Here is a 12,361-nt window from a genome sequence, read left to right as displayed (position 1 = left end):
GCGTTTTTGGACGCTGCTGGGGCCCAGGAGGGACCAGGAGGTCGCAAATTGGACCTGCAGAGAGAGGGGACGTCGAGCAAGACAAAGAGCCCTCACTGAAGCAGGTAGCACCCGGAGAAGTGCCAGAAACAGGCACTACGAGGATGCGTGAAACGGTGCTCGCCGAAGTTGCACAAAGGAGTCCCACGTCGCCGGAGACCAACTTAGAAAGTCGTGCAATGCAGGTTAGAGTGCCGTGGACCCAGGCTTGGCTGTGCACAAAGGATTTCCGCCGGAAGTGCACAGGGGCCGGAGTAGCTGCAAAGTCGCGGTTCCCAGCGATGCAGCCCAGCGAGGTGAGGCAAGGACTTACCTCCACCAAACTTGGGCTGAAGAGTCACTGGACTGTGGGGGTCACTTGGACAGCGTCGCTGGATTCGAGGGACCTCGCTCGTCGTGCTGAGAGGAGACCCAAGGGACCGGTAATGCAGCTTTTTGGTGCCTGCGGTTGCAGGGGGAAGATTCCGTCGACCCACGGGAGATTTTTTCGGAGCTTCTGGTGCAGAGAGGAGGCAGGCTACCCCCACAGCATGCACAAGCAGGAAAACAGTCGAGAAGGCGGCAGGATCAGCGTTACAGAGTTGCAGTAGTCGTCTTTGCTACTATGTTGCAGGTTTGCAGGCTTCCAGCGCGGTCAGCGGTCGATTCCTTATCAGAAGGTGAAGAGAGAGATGCAGAGGAACTCGGCTGAGCTCATGCATTCGTTATCTAAAGTTTCCCCAGAGACAGAGACCCTAAATAGCCAGAAAAGAGGGTTTGGCTACCTAGGAGAGAGGAAAGGCTACTAACACCTGAAGGAGCCTATCAGCAGGAGTCTCTGACGTCACCTGGTGGCACTGGCCACTCAGAGCAGTCCAGTGTGCCAGCAGCACCTCTGTTTCCAAGATGGCAGAGGTCTGGAGCACACTGGAGGAGCTCTGGACACCTCCCAGGGGAGGTGCAGGTCAGGGGAGTGGTCACTCCCCTTTCCTTTGTCCAGTTTCGCGCCAGAGCAGGGGCTAAGGGGTCCCTGAACCGGTGTAGACTGGCTTATGCAGAATTGGGCACATCTGTGCCCAACAAAGCATTTCCAGAGGCTGGGGGAGGCTACTCCTCCCCTGCCTTCACACCATTTTCCAAAGGGAGAGGGTGTCACACCCTCTCTCAGAGGAAGTTCTTTGTTCTGCCATCCTGGGCCAGGCCTGGCTGGACCCCAGGAGGGCAGCTGCCTGTCTGAGGGGTTGGCAGCAGCAGCAGCTGCAGTGAAACCCCAGGAAGGGCAGTCTGGCAGTACCAGGGTCTGTGCTACAGACCACTGGGATCATGGAATTGTACCAACAATGCCAGGATGGCATAGAGGGGGCAATTCCATGATCATAGACATGTTACATGGCCATATTCGGAGTTACCATGGTGAAGCTACATATAGGTAGTGACCTATATGTAGTGCACGCGTGTAATGGTGTCCCCGCACTCACAAAGTTCAGTGAATTGGCTCTGAACAATGTGGGGGCACCTTGGCTAGTGCCAGGGTGCCCTCACACTAAGTAACTTTGCACCTAACCTTTACCAGGTAAAGGTTAGACATATAGGTGACTTATAAGTTACTTAAGTGCAGTGTAAAATGGCTGTGAAATAACGTGGACGTTATTTCACTCAGGCTGCAGTGGCAGGCCTGTGTAAGAATTGTCAGAGCTCCCTATGGGTGGCAAAAGAAATGCTGCAGCCCATAGGGATCTCCTGGAACCCCAATACCCTGGGTACCTCAGTACCATATACTAGGGAATTATAAGGGTGTTCCAGTAAGCCAATGTAAATTGGTAAAAATGGTCACTAGCCTGTCAGTGACAATTTGGAAAGAAATGAGAGAGCATAACCACTGAGGTTCTGATTAGCAGAGCCTCAGTGAGACAGTTAGTCACTACACAGGTAACACATTCAGGCACACTTATGAGCACTGGGGCCCTGGGTTACCTGGGTTACCAGGGTCCCAGTGACACATACAACTAAAACAACATATATACAGTGAAAAATGGGGGTAACATGCCAGGCAAGATGGTACTTTCCTACACAACCCCCCCCCAAACGAAGGACAATAAGACTAGCCATTACCTGATGAGTCTTCATTGTCTAAGTGGAAATATCTGGAGAGTCCATCTGCATTGGAGTGGCTACTCCCAGGTCTATGTTCCACTGTATAGTCCATTCCCTGTAGGGATATGGACCACCTCAACAATTTAGGATTTTCACCTTTCATTTGTTTTAGCCAAAGTAGAGGTTTGTGGTCTGTCTGAACAATGAAGTGAGTGCCAAACAGGTATGGCCTCAACTTCTTCAGAGCCCAGACCACAGCAAAGGCCTCCCTCTCAATGGCAGACCAACGCTTTTCTCTAGGGGTCAACCTTCTACTAATAAAAGCAACAGGTTGATCCTGGCCCTCAGAATTAAGTTGTGATAGGACTGCCCCTACTCCTAATTCAGATGCATCAGTTTGGACATAGAATTTTTTAGAGTAACAAGGGCTTTTCAGGACAGGTGCAGAGCACATGGCCTGCTTCAGCTCCTCAAAAGCTTTCTGACAGTTTGCTGTCCATAATACCTTTTTAGGCATTTTCTTGGATGTGAGGTCATTAAGAGGGGCTGCAATGGAGCCATAGTTCTTAATGAACCTCCTGTAATACCCAGTGAGGCCTAGGAAGGCTCTCACCTGAGTCTGAGTGGTAGGGGGAACCCAATCAATAATAGTTTGGATTTTCCCCTGAAGTGGTGCAATCTGTTCCCCACCAACAAGGTGTCCCAGATAAACCACCTTACCCTGCCCTATCTGGCACTTTGAAGCCTTGATAGTGAGGCCTGCCTTTTGCAGAGGATCCAAAACTTTCCAAAGGTGGACCAGGTGATCATCCCAGCTGGAGCTAAAGACAGCTATATCATCCAAATATGCTGCACTGAAAGCTTCCAGCCCTTGCAGGACTGTGTTCACCAACCTCTGAAAAGTGGCAGGTGCATTTTTCAAACCAAAAGGCATTACAGTAAACTGGTAATGTCCTCCAATGGTAGAAAATGCAGTCTTAGGTTTAGCATCTTCTGACAATTTGATCTGCCAATACCCTGCAGTCAAATCAAAAGTGCTTAGATACTTGGCAGATGCCAGTGTATCTATGAGCTCATCTTCCCTGGGTATAGGGTGAGCATCAGTTTTGGTTACCAAGTTGAGACCTCTATAGTCTACACAAAACCTCATTTCCTCCTTTCCAATCTTTAGAATTGGGTTTTGGTACCAGTACCACAGGAGAAGCCCATGGACTGTCAGAGTGCTCAACTACTCCTAGTTCCAACATTTTCTGAACTTCTTGCTTTATGCAGTCCCTGACATGGTCAGGCTGCCTATAGATCTTACTTTTGACAGGTAAACTGTCTCCAGTATCTATAGTGTGCTCACACCAAGAAGTGGTGCCTGGCACAGTAGAGAAGAGTTCTGAAAATTGTCCTAGGAGATTTATGCAATTATCTTTCTGCTCAGCAGTAAGACAATCAGCCAAAACTACACCTTCCACAAGAGCATCTTGTTCTGTGGAAGAGAAGAGATCAGGTTGAGGATCACTGTCTTCTTCCTGTCCCTCATCTGTTGCCATGAGCAGGGTGAGATCAGCCCTGTCATAGTAGGGTTTCAGGCGGTTGACATGGAGCACCCTAAGGGGACTCCTGGCAGTGCCTAAGTCAACCAAGTAGGTGACTTCACCCTTCTTTTCAACAATTGTGTGGGGTCCACTCCATTTATCTTGGAGTGCTCTTGGGGCCACAGGCTCCAAGACCCACACTTTCTGCCCTGGTTGGTACTGAACCAAAACAGCCTTCTGATCATGCCATTGCTTCTGGAGCTCTTGGCTGGCCTGAAGGTTTTTACTGGCCTTTTTCATGTACTCAGCCATCCTTGATCTGAGGCCAAGTACATAATCCACAATATCCTGCTTAGGAGCTTTTAAAGGTTGTTCCCAACCCTCCTTTACAAGTGTGAGTGGACCCCTAACAGGGTGTCCAAAAAGAAGTTCAAAGGGGCTGAAGCCCACTCCTTTCTGGGGTACCTCCCTGTAGGCAAAAAGGAGGCATGGTAGAAGGATATCCCATCTCCTGCGGAGTTTTTCAGGGAGTCCCATAATCATGCCTTTGAGAGTTTTATTAAATCTCTCCACCAGTCCATTTGTTTGTGGATGATAGGGTGTTGTGAACTTGTAAGTTACACCACACTCCTTCCACATGGCCTTTAAGTATGCAGACATGAAATTGCTTCCCCTGTCTGATACTACTTCCTTTGGGAAGCCCACCCTGGAAAATATTCCCAGGAGGGCCTTTGCCACTGCAGGAGCTGTAGTGGTCCTTAAAGGAATAGCTTCAGGATATCTTGTGGCATGGTCCACTACCACCAAGATAAACCTATTGCCTGAAGCAGTAGGAGGGTCAAGGGGGCCAACTATGTCAACCCCTACCCTTTCAAAGGGAACCCCAACCACAGGCAGTGGGATAAGGGGTGCCTTTGGAGTGCCACCTGTCTTGCCACTGGCTTGACAGGTTTCACAGGACTTACAAAATTCTTTTGTGTCCTCAGACATCCTAGGCCAATGAAACAATGGGACCAATCTGTCCCAAGTTTTCATTTGACCCAGGTGCCCAGCTAGGGGAATGTCATGTGCCAGTGTTAGGAGGAACTTTCTGTACTCCTGAGGAATCACTAATCTCCTGGCAGCTCCAGGTTTAGGATCCCTATGCTCAGTGTACAAGAGGTTGTCCTCCCAGTAAACTCTGTGAGAGTCACTGACATCCCCATTAGCTTGTTTGACAGCTTGCTGTCTGAGACCCTCTAATGTGGGACAGGTTTGCTGTGCCACACTCAGCTCCTCCCTGGCAGGCCCCCCTTCACCCAAAAGCTCAGCAGTGTCTGCTTCCAGCTCCTCTGGTGTAGGTTCAGCACAGGGAGGGAATTCTTCTTCCTCTGAAGTTGAATCCACTGTAGAGGGAGGGATAGTAGGAAGTGGTTTGCTTCTACTAGCCCTAGCTTTAGGGAGCACTTGGTCCATTGTTCCAGGATCCAAGCTTCCCTGTCCTTTTTGCTTTTTGGCCTGAGCCCTTGTCAAAGCAAAAATATGCCCTGGGATGCCCAGCATTGCTGCATGGGCCTCCAACTCCACATCTGACCAAGCTGATGTCTCCAAATCATTCCCTAATAGACAGTCTACAGGTAAATCTGAAGCTACCACAACTTTCTTTGGACCAGTTACCCCCCCCCAGTTGAGATTTACAACAGCCATGGGGTGGCTTTGTGTTATGTTGTGAGCATCGGTTACTTGGTACTGGTGTCCAAGTATGTGTTGTTCAGGGTGCACCAGTTTCTCAATCACCATTGTGACACTGGCACCTGTGTCCCTGTAGGCCTGGACCTCAACACCATTTATTAGGGTTAGTTGCTTGTACTTCTCCAAGTTATGGGGGCAAGCAACCAAAGTGGCTAAATCAATAGCCCCTTCAGAGACTAAAGTAGCCTCTGTGGTCTCCCTAATCAGACCAACCCCAACTAAATTACCAAAAGTGAGCCCAGCTACTCCCTTGGATTGGCTATTAGTAGGTTTGCTCCCACCACCACTGCTATTAGTAGGGACACTAGGTGTAGCAGTAGGGGTTGTAGTGGTAGGAGCTGTGGTGCCTTTCTTTGGACAACTGGGATCTGTTGTCCAATGGCCTTTTATTTTACATAAATAGCACCATGGTTTCTTTTCCTTGTTCTGATTAAAGGAGGATTTGGACCCACCACCCCCACCAGAGTGTTTTTGTGGGCCTGATGAAGACTCATTTTTAGATTTGTCCCCACCCTTGTCAGAAGACTTACCATCCTTCTTTTTGTTGCCATCTTTGTCACCCCCTGTATGAACTTTTCTGTTCACTCTTGTTCTGACCCATTTGTCTGCCTTCTTTCCCAATTCTTGGGGAGAGGTCAGATCAGAGTCCACCAAGTACTGGTGCAACAAATCAGACACACAATTATTAAGAATATGCTCTCTCAGGATTAAGTTATACAGGCTGTCATAATCAGTAACTTTACTGCCATGTAACCACCCCTCCAAGGCCTTCACTGCCTGGTCAATGAAATCAACCCAGTCTTGTGAAGACTCCTTTTTGGTCTCTCTGAACTTTATCCTGTACTGTTCAGTGGTTAAGCCATAACCATCCAGGAGTTCATTCTTAAGAACTTGGAAATTATTAGCATCATTTTCTTTTACAGTAAGGAGCCTATCCCTACCTTTTCCAGTAAATGATAGCCATAGGATAGCAGCCCACTGCTTTTGAGGGACATCCTGTACAGCACAGGCCCTCTCAAGTGCAGCAAACCACTTGTTAATGTCATCCCCCTCCTTATAAGGGGGAACTATCTTGTGCAGATTCCTGGAATCATGCTCTTTTGCAGGATGACTATGGGGAATACTGCTGCTGCCACCATGGGTTTCTAAACCCAACTTCTGTCTTTCCCTCTCTACTTCTAAAGACTGTCTATCCAAATCCAGCTGTTGCTTCTTGAGCTTCAGTCTGGTTTGTTCCACTCTCAATCTATTGAGCTCCCTTTCTAACAATCTGTCATCAGGGTGGGTGGGAGGGACATTTCTAGATACAGAGGTATGATGGGAATGAACAGAAGGAGACCTGTCCCTTACAGAGGGCACCCTAACAGCTTGGCTACCAGTATAATGTGAGAGCACACCATTAGTATGGTGTGATTCAACCTCTGTACCAACTATGCTAGACTGTCTAGTAATGGGCAGGCTGAGAAGTTTCTTTCCTGAACCTTTTCCTGGGGGAGTCCCTGGATCAGATTGAGAACCATTAGCTACTTTTTCTACAGATTGGGCACTTATGGCCTTATCCTGTACTCTAAGCATATTAATTAACAGTTCTAAGGAAGGATTCTTCCCTACACTCAAACCTCTCTCTATGCAGAGACTCCTTGCTCCTTTCCAGCTAAGGTGATCATATGCAAGTTTGGACAGTTCAACATTTTTTCCTGTGCCAGACATTTTTAGAGAGAGTTAAAGTGATAGAAAAAGAGAAAAAAGTTTTCAGAACTTTTTGGAAAGACAGAAAAAAAACTTTTTAAACTTTTAAGAACTTTTTGAAAGTTTAGGAGTACTTTTCAGCACTTAGAAAAGAGTGAAAAGAGGAAATGCAAAACTTTTTGGCTATGTGTTGCCTATGCCAGGCAAGATGGTACTTTCCTACAGCCACCCTGAGTACTACAAGTAAAAAAGAGACTGCAGAGCTCCCATGTCAACCTACAAGGGCAGCCATGCACAGGACAGTCACCCCTAAGGCACGCCGCCTCTAGCCCAGGGTGCAGGGTGCACTGTTCCATGAGTGATGGCATATGTGCAGGAGCACATATGCCCCTGTGCTGGCATTTAAAACGCAATGCCGCCCGAGTAGCTGGTACCTAGGTACTCATGCCTTTGGGGTTCCAAGGGATCCCTATGGGCTGCAGCATTACTTTTGCCACCCATAGGGAGCCCATGCTAAGGCTTCTACAGGACTTCCATTGCAGCTTGTGTGAAATGGAGCATGCACCATTTCACAGCCATTTACATTGCACCAGGTCACATTTAAGTCACCTATATGTCAGGCCTTCCAACCCTGAAGGCTGGGTGCAAAGTACCTGTGAGTGACGGCACCCCTGAACTAGCAGAGGTACCCCCACATTGTCCATGACCATTTTTCCAGACTTCGTGAATGCGGGGACGCCATTTTACGCATGCACTGGACATTGGCCAATACCTATGTCCAGCTTCACAATGGTAACTCAGAATATGGCCATGTAAGGTGTCTAACAACCGGGAATTGTACCCCAGATTAGACATAATCCAGTCTACATCGGTTCAGGGGCCCCCAGTCCCTACACTGGCGTGAAACTGGACAAAGGAAAGGGAAGTGACTACTACCCTGTCAATCACCACCCCAGGGGTGGTGCTCAGAGCTCCTTCAGAGTGTCACCGGATTTTGCCATCTTGGATTCCAAGGTGGTGGGGCACTCTGGGAGCATCTGAGTGGCCAGTGCCAGCAGGTGACGTCAGAGCCCTCCCCGATAGGTGCTTGCCTGTGTAGCTAGCCAATCCCCCTTTCAGGGCTATTAAGGGTCTCTCTCCTGGGTGTTTCCTCGGATTCAGATTGCAAGACTCCAGCAGGAATCCTCTGCATCCCTTACTTCATCTTCTCCCAACGTAACCGCACCTGAACCCTCCAGGAACTATGCAAACTGCAACAAAGAAGCAAAGACAACTTCTGCAACATTGTATCTTCAGCTCCTTCCAGCAACTGCAACTGTTTCCAAGTCGTGCATCCTCCGAGTACTGCCTATCTTCAGCTTGCACTAGAAGATCTAAAGGAATCTCCTGTGGAGTGACGGAGTCACTTCCCTGCTTCAGCAGGCACCTCTCTGCAGCAACAACTGGTGGCGTGGGTCTCCTCTCCAGTCGCAGAGTGTGGATCCAGCAACACAGGTAGTGAACTAAAGAGATCCCGCAGTCCCAAGGTCCAGCTGTCCAACTTTGCTGGAGGTGAGAGCTTGGCTCCCCACCCAAGACAGTACCCCGTGCACCGATTGACTTGCAGTTGCCAAGGCTTGTGTGTGACCTTCCAAGAAGTTCTGTGTGCACAGCACAGCTTCGGCCCCCAGCACTTCACCCTGCAACACTCAGCTTCCTGAGTGGTTCTCCTGTGGCGTAGGATCCCTTTGTATCGTGCTGCATGGGCCTCCATTTGCCCCTCCTTTGTCCCCGTGCTGTGGGACTCCTGAGCATGCAGCCTGGTCTTCTGAGGGCTCTCTGAGTTGCTGAGAGCCCCCTCTGTCTCCCACTCCTGGGTAGAGGCCACCAGGTCCCTCCTGGTGCCGGGCAGTGCCTTTTTCCGCTAACCGCGAGCTTTGCATGTGCCAAGGGTTGTTGGCGGAATCCAGTGACGCAAACCAGACTGCAATCATCCATCCGGCACGGGACATCTTCTACACCAAACATAAACTTGAATCTGTCTTATGGGTGCATAACTGACTTTGGCCCTCATCATGACACTGGTGGTAAATCCTGGTTACTGCCGCAGTGACGGCCGCCAACATACCGCCGCGGTGGCGAATAACCGTTCGCCATATTATGACACACACAAATCCAACAGAATACTGCCACATACACAAATCTTTCAGCCCAAAGGTCAGTGGTAAAATGTCGGTACCAACACCCATACCATTATGCCAACAATACAACGCCCACCACATTATGACCCACGAACTAGCACGGCAGACATTCATTGGTGCTAAACCATTGGCAGTACACACCGGTGCGCCAGAATGGCTAGCGAAATACAGAGCAACACAACATTTGCGAAAACGAAAATCACACACCTGATACTGATACACACCACACCCACAGAACAATAAAACACACACCCACATTACCCACAACCCTTTACAAACACCAATTATTGTCACGAGACTGACACCAAGACCACTGAGATAACTACACACACACCACAAACACCCATTCATCTGTCACACACCCCACCACATTACTCAACACCCTCTGCACAACACACACCACACAACACCCATGTCCCCCCTAAGGCACCCCAGTTTCACTGATGAGGAGTTGCGGGCCATGGTGGAGGAACTAGTCAGGGTAAAGCCACAGCTGTTTGGAGCACAGGTACAGCAAATATCCATTGCCAGGAAGATGGAGCTATGGCGGAGAGCTGTGGACAGGGTAAGTGCTGTGGGACAGCATCCAAGAACAAGGGATGACATCAGGAAGTGGTGGAATGACCTACGGGGAAGGGACATTCCGTGACAGCAAGGCACCAGCTCGCCATGCAGAGGACTGGCAGTGGACCCCCACCTCCTCCCCCACAGCTCACAGCATGGGAGGAGCAAGTCTTGGTAATACTGCATCCTGAGGGACTCACTGGAGTTGCCGGTGGACTGAACACTGGTGAGTCAATATTTACTACTTATCACCCCCCCATACCTGCATGCCATCCTATCCCCTTACCCACACTACCATCACTCCACTCCATCCCACACACTGCACCTACACATATGACTAACCGGAATGCCAAGCCCTGCATGCTATACCAATGCATGGACAGCACTCTCAGCCCTTCATGGACACCCATTACAAACGCATGCACAGCATGGAGAACTAATAATCCCACAATACATTACCATACACAAACAAAGTTAGCAGTGCAACAGCAACGATAGAGGTGAAGCTAGGGATGTACAATTTGTCACAGACATGAAGCATAATACATCACTTACATCCCCACAGATGCCCAAGCCAATGTCAGCGGAGAGGAGGTGCCATGGCTATCCAGGCCTCCAACAGATGATGCCCCCAGTGATAACAGTAACTCTGGACTTCTGGATCTGGATGAGCTACCTGGCCCACCAGGGACCACTGGTCAGTCAGCCACCTCAGTCCACTCACACTTCACCACAGAGCCTCCCCTATCAGTATTCAACACTACAGCACCCACCCAGCGTCCCAACACCTCTGTCCCTAGGACATGTCAATCAGCAGTGTGCCTACCTGTACAGGGACCCCAGTCCACACTTCACCCCCAAGACAATCAGGGACAGAGGCCATGGGAACAGGGACACTGGAAAGACCGCTGTGCCCCAGGGGGAGGACAGGGCCAGGGAACGGACTCTCTAGGAGGCACTCAACAGCTTACCAACAATCCCAGGACAAGATGGGCCAGATCCCTACCAACATGCAGGAGAACAAGCGACTGCAGGAGGAACACCATCAGGAGATCAGGGAGGATTTGCAGGCCCTCAACATCACCATGGTCTCCATAGCAGGGGTGCTGGCAGATATGGCCAACATCATGAGGGAATTTAAGACACACCAGCGGGTCCCTACCACTAGCCAGTCTACTGACCAGCCCTCCACTTCCGCTTCAGCTAGTGGGCAGGAGGTCCTGCCACTGGACCCACAGGCCACCAGCAGTCCTCCCCCTGCATAGGGTGAACCACCCCGCAAACGTTCCCTGCGACCCAGACAGAAGCCAGAGACCCTCGCCAAGACCAAGACCACTGCCAGGAAATGAGACCCTCTTGAATGTCCCCCTTGTGTCCCACCCTGTCACTTTGTCCACTTTGAACTGCCTTTGCCCCCCTTCCTATGGCCCCTTGGACACTGGACCTGTGCTACAAACATACTGGACCAATACTCTAGACTTACCTCTACCATCATCCAATTCCATTCCACTTTTCAGTCAATTATTTACACTACAATAAACACCCTTGAACACAACTTGAGTGATAGTGTTTTTTGTGATGGAAATGTGCATTTCTGGAAACATTCACATCTCGTGCAAATGATCTGAACACTCTGATAGAATACAATTAATAACCTGTACCTGTCTGTAGTCATCACATCAGTAAACTGTTGTTATATCACTAACATCTGCAAAATGAGAAGCCATAGGTGACATTAAGTTGCGATGCAAAGGAAGGGAATGCCATCATACTACAGCCACACAGATAACATCAATAGTCAGAGGAATGGTCAGTTACACTCTCTCACCTGTGTGTCATTGGAAGTATTGATGTATGACTGATGTTCTGTTGTCCACATCCTCTGCCTCCTCATCCTCACCATCCTCAGGGTCCACTGCTGCCACAGGGGCATTTCCAGTCTCCTCCTCCTGCAGATAAGGCACATGTTGTCAGGGGCCAGGTTGTGCAACATGCAGCATGCCACTACTATCTGGCAGACCTTTTTGGGTGAGTAGCGCAGGGATCCACCTGTCAGATGGAGGCAGCTAAACCTGGCATTCAGGAGGCCGAAGGTCCTTTCATTAATTCTCCTGGTTCGCCCATGTGCATCATTATAACGATTTGCAGGCCCTGTCCTGGCATTCCTCACAGGGATCAGGAGCCACAATAGGTTTGGGTAGCAGAGTCACCTGCAAGTATTGAGGGACAAACATTAGCCTTACACAATGGTATGGGGTTAACGCCAGAAGGCATACACTGACATACATTGGGTGGGACTCAGGCTCACCTACAAGACACACCCTGTGCCTCTGTAGTTGTGCCATCACATTTAAGATGCTGATATTGCTCAAAACAGAACCATTATACACCGACCCAGAATACTTTGCAGTGATGTGGGAGATGTACCAGTATGCAAGGCACACCATTTGCACATTGAGTGAGTGGAAACTCTTCAGATTCCTGAACACCTGTTCATTCTGGCGGGGGAGGGACAAACGCAATATGTGCACCATCAATTGCCCAAATATATTGAGTATA

This window comes from Pleurodeles waltl, chromosome 8 (assembly GCF_031143425.1).
Source record: "Pleurodeles waltl isolate 20211129_DDA chromosome 8, aPleWal1.hap1.20221129, whole genome shotgun sequence".
NCBI classification, from domain to species: Eukaryota; Metazoa; Chordata; class Amphibia; order Caudata; family Salamandridae; genus Pleurodeles; species Pleurodeles waltl.
This window is presented reverse-complemented; position numbering follows the sequence as displayed.